Source organism: Schistocerca serialis, chromosome 9 (assembly GCF_023864345.2).
Source record: "Schistocerca serialis cubense isolate TAMUIC-IGC-003099 chromosome 9, iqSchSeri2.2, whole genome shotgun sequence".
NCBI classification, from domain to species: Eukaryota; Metazoa; Arthropoda; class Insecta; order Orthoptera; family Acrididae; genus Schistocerca; species Schistocerca serialis.
In genome coordinates this window covers 341235958-341251174 of record NC_064646.1, presented here as the reverse complement: position 1 = coordinate 341251174, position 15217 = coordinate 341235958, and the positions used below count along the sequence as shown (strand labels likewise).

At 42.7% G+C, this 15217-nt stretch overlaps 1 protein-coding gene across 5 annotated transcripts in view; it reads right to left on the bottom strand.

The window, feature by feature from the left end:
* LOC126419072 (D-altritol 5-dehydrogenase-like) overlaps positions 1–6235 on the bottom strand; it is a 174068-nt gene extending 167833 nt beyond the window's left edge. For 2 of the 5 annotated variants that reach the window (XM_050086155.1, XM_050086157.1), the window contains exon 1: positions 1453–1685. The gene's annotated coding sequence lies outside the window, so the exon portion shown is untranslated. Of the gene's footprint in view, positions 1–1452; positions 1686–6119 lie in introns of those variants that run through there. The other 3 variants (XM_050086156.1, XM_050086153.1, XM_050086154.1) reach the window with 2 other exon arrangements.
* Positions 6236–15217: the final 8982 nt, after the last annotated feature.

Genomic DNA, 15217 nt, shown 5'->3' with positions numbered 1-15217 from the left:
GGTGGAGGTTCGTTGCTGTTTTTGGATGGCATTATGTGGGGCTAACGTACACTGCTGGTGGTCATGGACGGCGCAGTAACGGCTATATGAGAGGTGAATGCCATCCTCCGACCAATAGTGCAACCATATCGGCAGTATATTGGCGAGGCATTCCTCTTCATGGACGACAATTTGTGCCCCCATTGTGCACATCTTGTGAATGACTGCCTTCAGGATAACGACATTGCTCGACTAGAGTGGCCAACATGTTCTCAAGACGTGAAACCTATCAGACATGCCTGTGATAGACTGAAAAGAGCTGTTTGTGGACGACCTGACCCACCAATCACTCTGAGGGATCTATGCCGAATTGCCGTTAAGGAGTGGAACAATCTGGACCAACAGTGCCTTGATGAACTTATGGATAGTATGCCATGACGAATGCAGATGTGCATCAATTCAAGAGGACATGATACTGAGTATTAGAGGTACCAGGACCAGAACCTCTGAACTGTACAGGTTACAGAAATTTTGGAAGCGAGGTGATGCAAAACTTTTTTTTAATGTATTTCAAAAATTTGGCAGAAAGTAGGCAGGACATGTTTTTGATCCAGATGCAGTGATGATTCTCATTCTTGCAGAATAGTAATAAATCTACATGTTTGGGATGCTGACCAGCTACTTTGCAAAGCAGTGGGGTTTATCTTCACATTTCCTGGAATTTTTTTCCCTTCTTATCTACATCCAGACCATAAAGATGAACTGAATAACTAGGGTTTGCCTCTGGAATCTTGGAAGGTCTAGGTTTGTGATGGAGATAGAAATTTCTTCAAAACTATTTTGCTCACAGATTTAGTTGTTTTGTTTGCACCCATAGCCATTGCATTTTTTGGGTAATTTCTATCACAAGCCAGAAGCGACCATGCAAAGCAAAATCTATTCTTCTTTTTAGTATTCTGGACATTAATACCAGCCTGTTTAACGGGAATATCTGGAGGAAGAGCGATAGAACTGTACTTCCCTACTAACTGGAGCAAAGTCATGTGAGTACATGTCAAAATGGAGTACACAGATCCTCTTTCCTAGATATATAAAAAAAGGCTCAGTGTGACGCTCTTGGAACAACTACCACACCAGTATGTAACTGATGCAATCCACGAAATTACACCATCTTTTCCCCAAATTCTAACAAAGATTTTCTCTACTTCATTACCGCCATCTTTGAGTAGGTGGGGGTTAGGTTGTGTACCAACTCACAGTGCAGATCTGTCTTGCACCTTTGCAGCTGATGGTGAAATACTGCTGTGTAAAGATGATTTCAGGGAACTCTCTTTCTAGCCTTGCTGTACAAGCAAAAAGGAATGTAAAGAGAAGTTAATACCCCACATTGGTGTTACCAGTGTTGGGCTGCAATAGCTGATCCCCAAAAGCACAAGCAGCTGCAGAGTAGTTCAATGCAACTGCATGATTCACCTGGTGTTCATTAAAAAGGCAGGCTGTACAACTGCTGCTGTTGCTACTAGACCCAGAAAGTTGGTGGCCAATTGCAACATGATGCTCCAGGAGGGGACGATGGGGCTACTGTATGTAGTACCGGAAATGGGTTCAGAAATGGTTACTACCAGTTTGACGGTCTGGGCTGTGGTGATGATGGACAAATCATACTTGGGTGTGGCTGCGGTGTTGTAAGGCCTCTTCCATAAGGTGTCAATACTCCTGCAAGGAAAAGTGGGATTGATAAGCATCATGCATATGTGCACACACACACACACACACACACACACACACAGACACACACAATAATTAATGATGTCATTAATAATAATAATTTCTGATACATTGTGTTTCAGTAATGATGAGTGATTGTATTCACTTGTCACCTTCATCATATGTATTATGTGCATAAGCCAATATTTCATGCTCCAATTCAGCATTTACGTCTCTCACTACATCCCTATCCAGAACACTTAGAACAAACGTACATCACAAGTACTACACGCAACTCTAAAAAACAAATAGTTGTAGGAGAAGCAGAAGTAATACTACTCACATATCTTATTTTTGTACTTTCAACATTGTAGCACAGTCAGCAATCGTGATAATCTAATATATAAGAAACTATCAGCCTCGATTGTGGTAATGAAACCAACCTTTACGTAGGTTTCAACCCAAATAATTGAGCCTTCTTCAGAAGATATACCTGAATCTATAATTTGTCTAAGAGGGCATGGTCTAGAAATAAAACTAAAACAGCCTGAATAGGCGCAGTCACATTTTAAAAATGCTGTACATAAGTACTAAGTCAACACCAAGACCTAACTTAAACTCTGGTGTGCATCTCCATGGACACTGTGCAGTGGGAAGAGGAGGTTAGAGGGAAATTGCGACATTAAATCCAAATAACTGTATGACTATTCGTTATGCTCAATTCATGGAACTGGAACATCAGACCTCTCCAAACTCCAGATGCATCAGTTTCAGTATGAAATTGCGATAAACTAATTTTGAAGTACCAGAGTTGCTTAACATGAATCCTAACCGTTTCATCTACTGGGCAAAGAGCTGTGATCCATATGAGGTGATGACGTGTCACCAAAATTCACTCGATATGTCTAAGAGTCTCATAACCCATATAACATAATACTGGTAAGCAACAAGGTGATTGGTCTCATGAAAGACGAGACGAATGGGTAACTGATTGTAGAATTTCTAGATCTAAGGTATAAAATGTACCCTTACCACATAGAGTTGGTCATAGCACTGGGATGAGCTAAGGAGTTACTGTGTGCTGTTACTGGTTTACATGATGTCGAAGATCAATCGTTGAGATGATAACGCCCCACTTGTAATACACTATCTGATCAATAGTATCTAACACCTGGCTGAAAATGACTTACAAGTTCATGGCGCCCTTCATAGGTAATACTGGAATTCAGTATGGTGTTGGCCCACCCTTAGCCTTGATGACAGCTTCCATTTCCGCAGGCATACGTTCAATCAGGTGCTGGAAGGTTTCTTGGGGAATGGCAGCCCATTCTTCATGGAGTGCTGCACTGAGGAGAGGTAGTGATGTCAGTCGGTGAGGTTTGACATGAAGTCGGCGTTCTAAAACATCCCAAAGGTGTTCTATAGAATTCAGGTCCGGGCTCTGTGCAGGCTAGTCCACTACAGTAACAAGTCCACCACAGGTCATGCGTGATGAACAGGTGCTCGAATGTTTTGAAAGATGCACTTGTCATCCCCGAATTGCTCTTCAACAGTGGGAATCAAGAGGGTGCTTAAAACATCAATGTAGGCCTGTGCTGTGATAGTGCCACGCAAAACAACAAGGGTTGCGTGCCCCTCCATGAAAAACACGACCACACCAAAATACCATCGCCTCTGAATTTTACTGTTGGTACTAAACACGCTGACAGAAGACGTTCACCAGGTATTCGCCATACCCACACCCTAGCATCGGATCGCCACATTGTGTACTGTGATTCGTCACTCCACACAACGTTTTTCTACTGCTCAAGTGTCCAATGTTTACTCTTCTAAAACCAAGCAACGCGTCGTTTGGCATTTAACGGCGTGATGTGCGGTTTATGAGCAGCCGTTCGACTATGAAATACAAGTTTTCTCACCTCCCGCCTAAATGTGATAGTACTTGCAGTGGATCTTGATGCAGTTTGGAATTCCTGTGTGATGGTCTGGATAGATGTCTGCCTATTACACATTACGACACTCTTCAACTGTTGGCGGTCTCTGTCAGTCAACGGACGAGGTTGGCCACTATGCTTTCGTGCTGTACGTGTCCCTTCACGTTTTCACGTCATTAGCACATCGGAAACGGTGGACCTAGGTATGTTTAGGAGTGTGGAAATCTCGTGTACAGACCTATGACGCAAGTGACACCCAATCATCTGACCACGTTCAAATTCCATGAGCTCCATGGAATGCCCCATTCTGCTCTCTCACGATATCTAATGAGTGTCGCTGATATGGAGTACCTGGCTGTAGGTGGCAGTAAAATTCACCTAATATGAAAAAAGTATGTTTTGGGGGTGTCTAGATACTTCTGATCACACAGTGTATGACATACTAATTTTTGGTTCACATTGAATACGGTAACATCTGTATTTTGCAAATGATTTTTGGGTCTTACTGTGATAATAAATAGCTCATCTGTGAAGACAGAAAATGGTACATATGATAGCACATGCAAACACACACATGTGTGTGTGTGTGTGTGTTTGTGTTCCCAGAAAGTGATGAATAGTGTGGTTGATTTACCATAGCCTCTATTGTATATAGTGTACATGTCCAGTCTCTTATCGATTACTACTTATTTTTATTTTTTGCTAATTCGCCATAAGCACCAAATCTTGTCTTTTGTTTGCGAGCTCATCCTTCCTATACATCCGTTTGATATGTCTTCAGTATTAAGTTATATACTGTTGTTGGTATTGGCCATGAAAATCCTTTTGTTATTACTTATGCATCAATGTGTAACTACTTCTCTGTGAATTCCGAAATTTATTAAAATAAATGTAAGTATTTCGACTAGCACTGTGGCAAGTCACTGATAGTGATGCAGAAAGAAGAGGAGAAGGAAAAACAAAAAATTATTCATATTTAGGTACAGTAATGTCAAAACAGTACAGCACATTCCTGATGGAGTTGTAACTCCAACACCTCATATCTGATTTGTATATTCAATACCTGAAAACTCCTCTTGATGGCCTGTGTAACTAAAATAACACAAACTGAACAAATTCCAATGTTTGGACCTCACAGGTGTGATCCCAATAAACAGGAGTAATAATGTGCGTGCTTAAGTGATTAAATAGCACCGAATTTCCGGAAACAGCGAAACAAATAACACTCTTGTAGACAAAGATAAGCGCTTTCAATTGGTAGCTAAACGTAAAAAAAAATGGAGTATTCATTTTGAGAGTTAGGACTTCAAAAAGTAGTGAAATTTAATGCAAATTTTTCTTTTGGAACCCTCTTTATCTTAAAAATATATTTGAAACTAAGTGTAATACCTACAACTTGGTAACATTGTTAATCATACAGGGCTTTTCATTCATACAAAAGGAGGCCTGCCTTAAGTTTATTTTGTTTGGAAAAAACTAATGATCAAACCATGCGAAATATCTGCCCTGAAGAAATTTTTCCCAGGTTTGAGGGGCCATGGAAACCAAACTATTCATCCTTGAATCCTAAGTTAGTTTCTACAGTTAGCAGAGAATTGATGTATTAAGTATCACAGGGAGAGCACTGTTAACTACAATGTAAACTTTTGTCAAAAACGTTGGAAAGTCATGCATAATGTTTTAACCACTGTCAGTTGAATGAGTACAGCACCTTACGTAATGCGTACCACAAGCTACAAATTTGTGATGTTTCCTTCGCTAACTGTTGGAATCTCAGCATCACATTTCAACGAAACCTTAGATATCAACGAAGGGAGGCTAGGAGGATGGACTAGTTGGCATAGGATGACCCTCTGAAAATGATTATCACCACAAATCAGATGCCATAGAAAGTCATATGCTATTTATTGTAAGAATACTCCTCAACGGAAGACAGTCACTATTAAAATTACAGTGATGAACTAAATAATGAGTTCTATTTGATTAGAGGAAAGGCAGCCGTGAAATGAGTAAAGTCGAGTGGTATCGCCGAATTTTTGTGGAAAGATATTTCGTGCATAATGTCACTCATTGATCTACAAACACAATATTGTTTACCTTTAAGTCATATTAACGAAATGTAAAGCAATATCGTAGTGAAACAGTCATTCTTCCTGCAGTTCGTAAGTGAATGGAACGGGAAGAAACCTTTCGCAGTAGTTTGCGAAGCACGGGTGTCGACGTAAAAGGCGTTGAGCTCCATGAAGTCGAGAAACTGTCAAGGAAGCTTTTGAGTGTTCCTAGGAGAGAAGAGCGACACGACTCCATGATGAATCATAATACTGCTCAAAACACAAGAAAATCTCAGTGCAGCTGTTACGAAAACTATATCAAAACAGAATTAACTGTCGCTTTAAGGACAGTATGAGTTTACTTGCATTTGGACAACAACGTATTATTTTTCGCCATTTCTGTTACTCTTATTATATTTTATCAGCTCATAATTAAAATATTACTTGCCGTATTCTTGATGTTGCTTCCGACAGCTTAATGTACTCTTTACTGGGATAATTTGGTTATGCCATCACATTCTTCTGAACTACTAGAATTTAACAAAAACAGAGCGCCAACTTATCTAATAACGTCTGTGGAATTCAACAAGAAATAACAACCTAGAAATTGTCCAAATCTTTGCCACCTTAAGATTTGTAACCAACAACTATGTCACATGACAAAGGAGAAAAGTTGCATTTTTGTCATTAATTATTATGCGTAGTGGAACCAACAATTAACCTTATTGTTGTTATAGCTGAAATCAAGCATTGATAGAGATAGGATGCATTTAATTTTCTGACGACTCCTCAGTTATAGGCCTAAGTGTGAAATATCTTATTACTATATTTTATAGGAAATGATGCCCACTTCTATTCACAAAGTCTGGCTTTTATTTCTATGATCCTTTACACATCCCGAAACAATATCAAGATAAGAAATCTATGAGAAAACTTTGGTTTCAGAGAACATTCCTTTAATGAGTCAGCTATTAGCACTCTACCGACTCAAAATCTTCGTCATTCATCGGTTTATAGATTAATATTTCATAAATTTCCGCACGTATTTTTCCGAGACAAATATACATAGGAGGGAAAAAACCGCAACACCACAAAGCATTAGTGTAGAGTAATGAAATTTCGAGAATACATCTGTCTAGGTAACACATTTAAGTGATTAACTCTGCAAGATCACAGGTTAATATAGAGCGAGATAAATCATTGCAAATCTGAAATGCTGGTACATTAATAATCAGCTTAACCGCCAGAATTTTCATCCATTGAGTTGTATAGGTGCTGGATGTCAGTTTGTAGCATGGGGAATTCCTTGCCTGTTACACTTGGTCGGTCAATAAAGGCACTGTTAATGCTGTTCGTGGATGACACTGGAGTTTCCGTCTGATGATATCCCATATGTGCTCGATTGGTTACAGATCTGGTTATCGAGCAAGCCAAGAGAACATGAAGACACCCAGTAGAGCACGTTGGGTTACAACAGAGGTATGTGAGTGAGCTTTCTCCTGTTAGAAAACGCCCTCTGGAATGCTGTTCATGAATGGCAGCACAACAGCTCTAATCACCAGAGTGAAGCACAAATTTGCACTCAGGGCGCGTGGGATAATCACGAGACTGCTCGTGCCATCAAACGAAATTGCACCACACGTGTAAGTCCAGTGTGTCTAGCATGCAGACAGATTGGTTGCAGGCCCTCAGCTGGCCTCCTTCTAACCAAAACAGTGCCATAACTGGTACTGAAGCGGAATCAGCTTTCATCATAAAACACCTTACCCTCCAATGATCTCTCACTTGACACCAATGAAGTCGCAAATGACGGTGATTTGGAGTCAGTGGAATGCACACTACAGGGCATCTGACTCGGGGCAGTCCTTGAAGTAACCAATTTCTAACAGTTCGTTGTGTCACTGCAATGCCAACTGCTGCTCAGATTGGTACTACAGATGCAGTACAATACGCTGGGACCATACATTAAACACGAAAGTCTTCCCTCTCGGTACTGCCATGTGGCCATCTGGAGCCCAGTCTTCTTGCGACCATACATTCTCGTGACCACATCTGCCAAAAATCATGTACAGTGACTACATTTCTGACAAGTCTTTCTGCAGTGTCACAAAAGGAACATCCAGCTTCTTGTAGCCCTATTACGCGACCTCTTTCAAACTCAGTGAGGTGCTGGTACTGGTGTCTTCGTCGCCTTAAAGGCATTCTTGACTGAAATCAACTCACTACTACGTCTAGTCTCAAAGGTAAGTAACGCTTACGAGCGTTAAAGCGCGTTTTTGAAGCAAATCTGATTTGCATTCTCATAGTGGTGTTACTAGCGTCACTCTAATACGACTGGCACGACATTTGAGAAGACATCATCTTTCAGATGTAGTAGCCCGCTCGCCAGCTTTCGTTTACATCGCACAATTCCTTCTTGGTGCTACTATTTTTTTCCATCTGTGTATAACGACGCTTATAATTCAGTTCGTAACGTTTAGAGACTTTCAAATGGAAGACCATTAGCATCTGCTAGGTAATGATATCCCTCAGCTTCAGCTTATAAATTCTTTGACTTAATTTCGATAAAGTGTTCGTTTTTTACGAGCTGTCCCTGTGCAACGATGTTTTACTTCCTTTCATACATCTTTTGTTGCAGCCAAATGCTAAACGAGGTTCCGTCATTGTAATAAAGTAACTTTTTTTGAAAATACTACAATCGAGATAAAGACCAATTGAAGAGTATTCCACAAATGACCTGCAAATATGTGCTGTCGCTAGTCAGCTGACGAGATGTTTATTTCTACGCAATTACATCATGTGCAGTACATCTTATATGGTCCAAGTGTACTGCAGATGCAGCCAACATCAAATTATAATAGTCACGTGAATTGTGATGTGTCCCTCATAAGAGTCATCAAGTGCATTTTCGCTGATTTTGCGGCAGATATTTACAGTTTTGCAATGTGTAGCTGGTGTCAGCTCAAACAAATATTGCTCATCACATCTTTCATGTGATGCCCATTGTCGACAGAAAGAGTGTAGTATCTTTCCAATGATATTTAAAACAAAATTTTACGTTCCTATTCGACAGAGTGGTTCCAGAGTAGTCTAGTACGATATTCGTTTTATGGATTTGCTTAACAGGGACAGTAAAACAAGAAGAATAACTATAGTGCGCCTCACTTACGACGGCGGCCGAGTTTAGGTTCGTTCTGCGCATCTGACGTCACAAAATACAGTCAGCCAATGAACAGAGAACAGCGTTGCCAGAACTCGACTGCAGTGCAGAGCACGGACGACTGTCTTCAGTTTTAGAAACGTTCAGTCATAAATAAAGTAATTGAACAAAAGCAATATCTTGATAGCAGGCTTTCTTTTATACACTCCTGGAAATGGAAAAAAGAACACATTGACACCGGTGTGTCAGACCCACCATACTTGCTCCGGACACTGCGAGAGGGCTGTACAAGCAATGATCACACGCACGGCACAGCGGACACACCAGGAACCGCGGTGTTGGCCGTCGAATGGCGCTAGCTGCGCAGCATTTGTGCACCGCCGCCGTCAGTGTCAGCCAGTTTGCCGTGGCATACGGAGCTCCATCGCAGTCTTTAACACTGGTAGCATGCCGCGACAGCGTGGACGTGAACCGTATGTGCAGTTGACGGACTTTGAGCGAGGGCGTATAGTGGGCATGCGGGAGGCCGGGTGGACGTACCGCCGAATTGCTCAACACGTGGGGCGTGAGGTCTCCACAGTACATCGATGTTGTCGCCAGTGGTCGGCGGAAGGTGCACGTGCCCGTCGACCTGGGACCGGACCGCAGCGACGCACGGATGCACGCCAAGACCGTAGGATCCTACGCAGTGCCGTAGGGGAACGCACCGCCACTTCCCAGCAAATTAGGGACACTGTTGCTCCTGGGGTATCGGCGAGGACCATTCGCAACCGTCTCCATGAAGCTGGGCTACAGTCCCGCACACCGTTAGGCCGTCTTACGCTCACGCCCCAACATCGTGCAGCCCGCCTCCAGTGGTGTCGCGACAGGCGTGAATGGAGGGACGAATGGAGACGTGTCGTCTTCAGCGATGAGAGTCGCTTCTACCTTGGTGCCAATGATGGTCGTATGCGTGTTTGGCGCCGTGCAGGTGAGCGCCACAATCAGGACTGCATACGACTGAGGCACACAGGGCCAACACCCGGCATCATGGTGTGGGGAGCGATCTCCTACAGTGGCCGTACACCACTGGTGATCGTCGAGGGGACACTGAATAGTGCATGGTACATCCAAACTGTCATCGAACCCATCGTTCTACCATTCCTAGACCGGAAAGGGAACTTGCTGTTCCAACAGGACAATGCACGTCCGCATGTATCCCGTGCTACCCAACGTGCTCTAGAAGGTGTACGTCAACTACCCTGGCCAGCAAGATCTCCGGATCTGTCCCCCATTGAGCATGTTTGGGACTGGATGAAGCGTCGTCTCACGCGGTCTGCACGTCCAGTACGAACGCTGGTCCAACTGAGGCGCCAGGTGGAAATGGCATGGCAAGCCGTTCCACAGGACTACATCCAGCATCTCTACGATCGTCTCCATGGGAGAATAGCAGCCTGCATTGCTGCGAAAGGTGGATATACACTGTACTAGTGCCGACATTGTGCATGCTCTGTTGCCTGTGTCTATGTGCCTGTGGTTCTGCCAGTGTGATCATGTGATGTATCTGACCCCAGGAATGTGTCAATAAAGTTTCCCCTTCCTGGGACAATGAATTCACGGTGTTCTTATTTCAATTTCCAGGAGTGTAGAAAGTTTGGAAAAAGCATTCTTTATACCAAATGCTTCATATTCTATTAATTAATTAAACCAAACAAGCAATAAGCAAGGAAAGGTGTTTGTATCATTCTCACGAATCGCTTTTTTGCAATAAAGAACAGCGGTAATTGTTTATTTCCTATAGTACTCCGACGAAACGTAATTCATAGTCACACCAACAGTGTTTGTCGGTATTTTGCGTGATATTTTAGAGTCCTCCAGGAATTCCTTTGACTGACAATTTGCATTAGTGTAATGGTTAAGGTGTTTGGTTGCTAAGGGAAAGGTTCTAAGATCAAACCTTGTTTGGTGCTTAGTATTTTCTTATTTATAAAACAATGTCGAAGTGTGTTACTTCATGAATTTTATTCATTTGAATGTAATTTTTTGAAATTTCTTGTGCTTTCTCTCTTCATTATAATCTTAATAAGCTTTCGGTTTTTCTAATTTTGTCCCCCAATATTTCTTTTCACAGCAATTAAAAACAATGAAAAGGCACACATACAACATTCATGTTATCTGTTTGTATATCTTCTCTTCCGCAGTCGCTGTTTTACTATGCATATTGAGATATATTCTTTTGCAACAGTAATAAAAGTTTACTTAGAGCAGAATTTTGGCTCGTACGTTGCCAAGCTACTTGATTGTCTGACACAATTCTTTGCTTCGCTGCTTTGGCAGCATCATCATGCCGGCCGGTGTGGCCGTGCGGTTCTAGGCGTTACAGTCTGGAACCGCGTGACCGCTACAGTCGCAGGTTCGAATCCTGCCTCGGGCATGGATGTGTGTGATGTCCTTAGGTTAGTTAGGTTTAAGTAGTTCTAAGTTCTAGGGGACTGATGACTTCAGATGTTAAATCCCATAGTGCTCAGAGCCATTTGAACCATTTGAACATCATCATATTCAACGTTTTCGTCGACTGTTTTGGCAAATATTTGCTGTCCGTTGTGACAAACACAAATTGTTTGCGCACTGCGCCTCACTGACAATATATTTTAGTTTCTATGTTATATTATGTCCACAATTCAGTTTTGTGTACTTCGCCAACTTTTTTTTAAATCTGAACTTTTTAGAAAAAAAGCGAAATGACTCTGGTATAAATAAAAATTTTATTACAGTCGCGAAAGACAGAATATATCTCAATATTACATACGACACCTATCTGGTACTTGAATGAAATGAGATATTGTTATACAGTAAATTTTATATGAAATTTAGGTATCTTGTCCACATTTCATTCTCAACATTGTGGCAACTAAAATCGACTATACGGAAAGTATACGCTATGGACCTTTACCTATGCAAACTCTTCAAAATTTCGGGCAATGGTTTACTATATTTAATGCTTCACAATAACTGCGTTGAACATCGAAACAAAATTAAGTCATTTATGGGGGGAAGGTATCAGTCAATAAGATGTGTAAAAATCAAATTTTTGGGCCAAATAGTTTTTGTGAAATCAAATAATAAGTGTGTCAAAGCAGTCGGAACACCATGTGTTACCACAGGCGAGCGGTGCAGTGATGACAAAATCGCGCACAGCGCGGAATCCTGGGAGCACGTCTCTGTAGCAGCGAAAGGGTTAATGCGGCCGTGGTGGCTTTACTTCATAAACTGCGCGCTCCCCCCTAAACTTAAAGTTTGCGAACTATACTACACTATGGCGCTGCTTCTCTTGGCGCGTGCATCGTTTGCAACTGGCAACGCAGCAATCTCCCGCGTCTGGACGAGCATGCGCGAGCCGCCAAGATAAAAGAATTGAACTATAGTGGTCTACCAGCGATGAGCATCGCTTATGCACGGCTGTAGCAGTCAGCACAGGCCAAGGCGGTGCTGTCGGGCATCTTGAACTTGCAACGGAATTGCAACTTTCCGTCAGACGCCGATAGCGGTCGTGTGGGACCCAGTGGACCCAATGGAGCGCGCAAACTGAGCCACATCGCCAGCAGCTCAGTACCACGAGCACCCTCTGCTGACGCGTGTAGATCGGCCAGCGGCAGCCCCTCATCCCTATTCACACTTGGAGCCTCTTCGCTGTGACGCCAATGTTCGTTCTTACTTTAGCGATCCTCATCGTTGTTGACATTGTGATAGCTGGACTCTGTTTATTTCTGCATTATTTGGAATGTATCTTCGTGCCCTTGGAGAAATACAATTTAAGTAAATCTTCTGTTTGTTGTGTCAACTTGTTCGCTTATTACTTCTGCTCCTCTCCAGCTTCCCTACAATGACAGTTGCTGCACCACTGTGTCACCCACTTCTACTTACCATTGTGTACTAAGTCATACACAATAATTTACGTATCTGTACAGGGTGATAGAGACCTGGCCAAATATCTCACGAAATAAGCATCAAACGAAGAAACTACAAGGAACGAAACTCGTCTATCTTGAAGAGGGAAACCAAGATGGCGCTATGGTTGGCCAGCTAGATGCCACTGCCATAGGTCAAACGGAAATCAACTGCGTTTTTTAAAATAGGAACCCACATTTTTATTACATATTCGTGTAGTACGTAAAGAAATATGAATGTTTTAGGTGGACCACTTTGTTCGCTTTGTGATAGATGGCGCTGTAATAGTCACAAACGTATAAGTACCTGGTATAACTTAACATTCCGCCAGTGCGGACGGTATTTGCTCCGTGATACATTACCCGTGTTAAAGTGGACCGTTTACCAATTACGGAAAAGATCTATATCGTATTGATGTATGGCTATTGTGATCAAAATGCCCAATGGGCGTGTGCTATGTATGCTGCTCGGTATCCTGGACGACATCATCCAAGTGTCCCGACCGTTCGCCGGATAGTTACGTTATTTAAGGAAACAGGAAGTGTTCAGCCACATGTGAAACGTCAACCACGACCTGCAACAAATGATGATGCCAAAGTAGGTGTTTTAGCTGCTGTCGCGGCTAATCTGCACCTCAGTAGCAGACAAATAGCGCGAGAATCGGGAATCTCAAAAACGTCGGTGTTGAGAATCAACATCGATTGCACCCGTACCGTATTTCTATGCACCAGGAATTGCATGGCGTAGACTTTGAACGTCGTGTACAGTACTGCCACTGGGCACAAGAGAAATTACGGGATGATGACAGATTTTTTGCACGCGTTTTATTAGCGACGAAGCGCCATCACCAACAGAGGTAACGTAAACCGGCATAATATGCACTATTGGGCAACGGAAAATCCACGATGGCTGCAAGTGGAACATCAGCGACCTTGGTGGGTTAATTTATGGTGCGGCATTATGGGAGGAAGGATAATTGGCACCCATTTTATCGATAGAAATCTAAATAGTGCAATGTATGCTGATTTCCTACGTAATGTTCTACCGATATTACTACAAGATTTTTCACTGCATGACAGAATTGCGATGTACTTCCAACGTGATGGATGTCCGGCACATAGCTCGCGTGCGGTTGAATCGGTATTGAATAGAATATTTCATGACAGGTAGATTGGTCGTCGAAGCACCATACCATGGCCCGCGCGTTCACCGGAACTGACGTCCCAGAATTTCTTTCTGTGGGGAAAGTTGAAGGATATTTGCTATCGTGATCCACCGACAATGCCTGACAACATGCGTCAGCGCATTGTCAATGCGTGTGCGAACATTGCGGAAGGTGAACTACTCGCTGTTGAGGGGAATGTCGTTACAAGTATTGCCAAATGCATTGAGGTTGACGGACATTATTTTGAGCATTTATTGCATTAATGTACAGGGTTATTGCAAATGATTGAAGCGATTTCACAGCTCTACAATAACTTTATTATTTGAGATATTTTCACAATGCTTTGCACACACATACAAAATCTCAAAAAGTTTTTTTAGGCATTCACAAATGTTCGATATGTGCCCCTTTAGTGATTCGGCAGACATCAAGCCGATAATCAAGTTCCTCCCACACTCGGCGCAGCATGTCCCCATCAATGAGTTCGAAAGCATCGTTGATGCGAGCTCGCAGTTCTGGCACGTTTCTTGGTAGAGGAGGTTTAATCACTGAATCTTTCATATAACCGCACAGAAACAAATCACATAGGGTTAAGTCGGGAGAGCGTGGAGGCCATGACATGAATTGCTGATCATGATCTCCACCACGACCGATCCATTGGTTTTCCAATCTCCTGTTTAAGAAATGCCGAACATCATGATGGAAGTGCGGTGGAGCACCATCCTGTTGAAAGATGAAGTCGGCGCTGTCGGTCTCCAGTTGTGGCATGAGCCAATTTTCCAGCATGTCCAGATACACGTGTCCTGTAACGTTTTTTTCGCAGAGGAAAAAGGGGCCTTAAACTTTAAACCGTGAGATTGCACAAAACATGTTAACTTTTGGTGAATTGCGAATTTGCTGCACGAATGTGTGAGGTTTCTCTACCGCCCAGATTCGCACATTGTGTCTGTTCACTTCACCATTAAGAAAAAATGTTGCTTCATCACTGAAAACAAGTTTCGCACTGAACGCATCCTCTTCCATGAGCTGTTGCAACCGCGCCGAAAATTCAAAACGTTTGATTTTGTCATCGGGTGTCAGGGCTTGTAGCAATTGTAAACGGTAAGGCTTCTGCTTTAGCCTTTTCCGTAAGATTTTCCAAACCGTCGGCTGTGGTACGTTTAGCTCCCTGCTTGCTTTATTCGTCGACTTCCGCGGGCTACGCGTGAAACTTGCCCGCACGCGTTCAACCGTTTCTTCGCTCACTGCAGGCCGACCCGTTGATTTCCCCTTACAGAGGCATCCAGAAGCTTTA